The sequence below is a fragment of the Priapulus caudatus genome, unplaced genomic scaffold, assembly GCF_000485595.1.
Source record: "Priapulus caudatus unplaced genomic scaffold, Priapulus_caudatus-5.0.1 Scaffold1399, whole genome shotgun sequence".
Classification (NCBI taxonomy): Eukaryota; Metazoa; Priapulida; class Priapulimorpha; order Priapulimorphida; family Priapulidae; genus Priapulus; species Priapulus caudatus.
In genome coordinates, this window is record NW_014578460.1 from 32,854 (window position 1) to 38,099 (window position 5,246).

A 5,246-nucleotide genomic window follows, 5' to 3' on the forward strand; every position below is an offset into this window, starting at 1 on the left:
CAAAGGTCACCAAAGCCAAAGCCAAAGGCAACGACTCGCAAAAGCAAAGGCCAAAGGCCGAAGCGTTTATCATTTGCATTATTCAGTTGCAGATCATTATTATATTTCACGCTCACAGACAACAGTCTACAGTCACGACTGCTCTAGACACAGATATAGTTTAATACTAGGACTGTAGACATACGTCAATATTACCTGATAGTGATACAACAGAAAAGCTCAACAGATGAGAACTTGACGATGGGCGCTGACATGTCAAAACAAGTGTCAAGTAGTGTGCTCACTTGTTTCGCAGGCGGGAAGAGCGGTATGGACCTTGGTATGGACCACAGGCACTACAGGCGATGCCACAGGCACTTGGAACGTTTCAATAGTGAAATGATAGTAAATAAATACGAAATATATTTACTACCAAGGTCTTAATGTTTCCCTACTCTTTTTCGCCTATTATTATCGATAATTTCCTGTAAATTCTGTTCAAATGCTCCTCTGAAACACGCACACACGCACGCACGCACGAACGCACACGTACGTGTACGCACACCGGCGCTGTGCACAAACGGCAAGAATAAAGAGTTAGTTTTTCTTTATTCTGAATAAAGAATTGTTTTTTTCTTTTTCATTCTTTTCTCTTTACTTTTGCTGTTTGAAATATAACTTTTTATAGAGTTTTGACATAATACGAGCTTGCACCACGAGACTGACCCTCGACAGACGATTCTAGGGCTTGCACTTCCGCTTCATTTGCGGCGACTTCCTTTTCCTGGGAAAGGAGAAATAGTTCGAGCGCTGACTCTTCCTTTCTCTGTTGTGCAGCTCTGTCAGCAACAATTTGTTGTTTACGCATTGCCGCTTCCTTTTGTGCATACTCCAGTTTCACACGAGCAGCACAAACTGCTGCCTTTTTTATGGCAAGTACAAATGATACTGAAGACCTTTTGGAGGAAGTAGTGGATGCATGTGGAGTTGTCGAATGATGGGACATGGCTTCCAGTAACTGAGAACTTCTATTAGATATCTGCTCTCTAGCAGACTCCAACTTGGTAACAAACTGTCTCACTTCCTCGCGATGTGCAGCTGTTTCCTTAAGGCTAGATGCAGTGGAAACTGTTCAGACACATCACTATATGTTGCATAGTATTTGTTCACGTCCCTGGCTATGTGTTGCAGGCTTCCTTCACTCTCACACTGAGAGATAGATGCAAAACATGCCTCAAATAGGGTTTCAATGTTACAAATTTTCTCACGAAAACCCTTAACTTTGCATATAAAAATTTCCTGCCCTTTGTCAGAGAGGGTACGCACTCGCCTACCTGGCGGTAACAACTCGGTCTCTTGTGCTTCCCCGTGTACTGACATTGTCACTCAAAAATACATACATGCACGTACAAAGAGTTGTGACACCATATCACATTACAAAAGGTGTGTAAAAATCCCAGCACATATTTCATACGCATGTGTACAACCCACTTGTTACTTGACAGCACACCAACAAATGTTATATGAGTCTAATGGAACACACCCCTACACTGACTCATTACTACATCAGTCACATAATTTCCTGAACTCTGTTCCTCAAATTTGAGACTTGGACACACTATTCAGAAACTATACATGCACATGTCAAAAAACAAACACAATCAATCATATACAATCAGATCCATCATCAGACTTGACAATATTGCAAACATATGACGATATACTGCAATATACAGAGTTTTGTCCATCACAACAAGCTGAATGTTTTTTGAAGGGGCGCTGAAGCCCGAGATCAGTCACTGATCGTTGGTCTAGCACCGGAGATGCGACGCTGGTCCCACACTGGGATGCAGGGTTGTCAATGTGGCTTCTTCCTCTCACTGTCTACAGTCAGCAGGATTCACCACATCAGGACATCAAGGCGTTGCACGACTTGCTGCCGGATCTTTTACTGTTGTGCCCGGTTGAGGGTTCATAAAGTCAGAACAAGTACTGAGAACTGTCAGTCACCTTTATTCCAAACTAACCAACGTTGCCCGGTCATTTATGATAGTAAAAGACTGCAACACGAAAAGAGAAACACTGTCTGAGCTTACAAACACAGTGTTTGCAAAAAGCATACAACAAAATTGTTATAATATATGTACGTTTACCTTACGCTTGGCACTGATATCACTGAGATGCTTACTCGTTTACTAACTAAAATTACTTATACAGAGAAGAATTATAATGCTTAACAATTAAAAATACAGTTTCACACTGACATTCAGTTACTATAACCTGAGCCAGACAATATGACTGCAACCAGTTTAACGACATGATTAGCAATGTTGACTGTTACGCGTACGACACCGCGTTCGGCGAACAATAATTTTCCCGCCGATAAATGCCCTTATCAAAATTCTAAATAAGTAATCAAAGGCTTGAAATATGTGAACAAAAATGCGATATCAGAAATCTACAATATTTAAAACATCCTACTTACTCCGATGGGGGCCGTGTCATGCCCACGAACTGCACCAAAAGCCACAATTGCCTGGCAATTGTGAGATTTGAAGATTCGAGGAGGCGTTTGCAGCCCCGCCATTTTTAAACGATACCCGCGCCCTCTCTCGATGAGGCAGAACAGTTGTACTCCAGGGTTTTTGCTGCCAAATACTCAGTCAGATCAGCCTTCGTTTTGTCATGGGAAAGGAACCGGCTCATTGGGATGTGCTTGATGCTGGTGTCATCTCTGATCTGATATTGGATCGGATCCTTTTCTTGTCTCTGTTTCTCCCTTGTGGTACTCTTCAGGGAATCAGCCTTGTATGTGTCAAACATCAGAATGATCGCATCACAGTCTCTTGTGAGAGACATCAGTCTGGTATTGAAGCATTCACTGAAGTCTTTGACTGTCACTACCGTAGCTGGTTTCTTTGTTAGCTTCTGCACGACCACCATACCGTCCACCAGTGCAATTTTTTGACTTCGATAAGGATCTTCAGTGGGTGTGCAGTCCATGGTTTCTGGATCCACTGCATTGCGCTGCAGAACACTTGCATCATGCAGCTGCTGCTGCTAATCTTTATTGGGTGGTTCTGCTGTTCCCAGCTTCTTAAGGAGGTGGATCAACTTTGCCTTGTCAATACATGGCAGCATTGCTCCGCTTGCCGCAAACAGTGCCCTCGGTGTCAACGTGAATTCATAGTTGCCGATGGCTTGTTTCTGGTCGATGTCTCGGCTTGACCTGGCAAGGACCATCAGCCTTCCGTACAGATCCTTGGTCTCCTTCAGATCTACAGTCTTATCTCTGAGTTTCACACTGGTTTTCTTGTTGCCAGACATGAACATCTCATACACGTTGTTGCCAGACACGTACTCTTCATACAACTTCTGCCCAGTGACATCAATGTTCAGGATCTGTTGCACATACTTGTCTGGGATGTAGGCATGGGTGATCAGATTGTGCAGCTGGTCACCTTCAGTGGCAAATGGATTGCCATGACTCAAGATCGCAGCCTTAATCTTGTTGATCGCGTCGTGCTCCCTCTTGACTGCACTTGGTCTAAGGTCATAGTGCTCTGTGACCTTGCCAGCTTCCACATCACTGACTCTTGAACTCGCTCGACAGGCATGACAGTTCTGGTGCAGCCATGAAGAACCTCTGTCTAGCGTTGGCGTTGTTGGAGATGGCGATCAGTCCAGAGTAAACCTTCATCAGCTTGTTCAGATGTTCGCATGCGTGGTCTGCACCAATGGATACAAATGGGATCTCGTTCTTCGTGACGGATATGTTTCCAGCTTCCAGTTCCCTCCAGGTATTGGGGTGGTCTGTTCTCAGGTCATACATGTCTGCGATGTACCAAGGCCAGAGTCGCTTGTACTTTATCCGGTCCATAATAAAGAACATCTTGCTCAGTGCTTCTCCAGCTTCAAGATGAAGCACCAGGTCAGCGTTTCGGGATGCCGCCACGAAGAACAGGATTGTCTCCACTCGGTGTAGGTAGTTCATCATTGATTTGAACATGGCATTCTTGGATCTCTGGGCCTCCCAGTCTTGGAATGTCTTCAGCACTTCAGCATTAGTTAAGGCTTGAAGGAGGTGATGTTGGCATGTTTCACGGATTCAGCCTTTGTGCATTTGTTCCCCTCCGAGCAGGCAGCTTCTACTACCTCCGTTGCTTCCAAGCAGATGTCTTTCAGTTGTGGGTTGTCCGTGAAGAACTCCTCCAGTGCCATCTCATAGAGTGCTACATATGAATAGATGTGGGCACGGAGAGCACGCTTGTAGTGTGTGCATTTCGGGATTTGTCTTGTTGTGGCAGAACCATAAACAACAGCTTCCATCCAGGCATCATCTATGCCGGAGTTTTCCATGGAGGCGCCGAGAGCTCGCAGAGCAGCCATGACGACGTGTAGTTCGCCCAGTCTGGGGACAACTGTGTGCTTCAAGTCAGGCCTGGCATCTAGCAGTTGCACCACATTTTCGTAGAGAGCTATGTCAAATGAATTGACCGTCGGATGATCATCACCAACTGCCAAGTACCTCAGCTGACTTGCTTGCATGATCACAGTCAGTAGGGTCGGCCACTCGTGTGCCACCTCTGGTAGTAGTGGTAATTGCATTCGAATGCTACCGTGCTCTGTTGTGACTATGGCAACAACCCTGCGTCAGACGGTTCCCGCATATCAAGTCATGCACGATGTCCCGGCCACGGCCGGGACCCTCAGTGAAAGAGTTACAAAAATAGGAAAAAATAGACATTTCAAGAGAAAAAATAGTGAAAAAATAGGCAGCCATTTAAAAAATCCAAGATCGCCGCTTTGGGGTTATGTTTACCTTATTTCACTTTGTACCACTGGCTTCCTCACCCCTGAAAATGTATGTTTAGCCGTTAAAATCATGACTCTAGGCCTCCTGGATGCTGAAATATTGAGAAACACCCATTTTGAAGGTGGCCGTTTTGAAAATCTAAGATGGCCGCCATGCATGCTTTCGGCAAAGTGTAAACATTGGTTTTCTGATTGCCTATACTATACAGATTCCAAAAATGTATAGGTTCGCAAATCCCCCCAAAAAGTTCACGAAACTCAATATCTGGACATAGTGAACCTGACTAAATTGAATGTTTAAATTTTGACACATCCCTCATCCCCTCCCATAGCGTGCGGGCGCGAGGCTATGAGGGAGGAGACAGGGGGGAAGTGACATGTAGAGAGGGAGAGAGAGAGAGAGAGAGAGAGAGGGGCAGGCGGCAAGCGTGCTGATTATTGGGGGGAGGGGG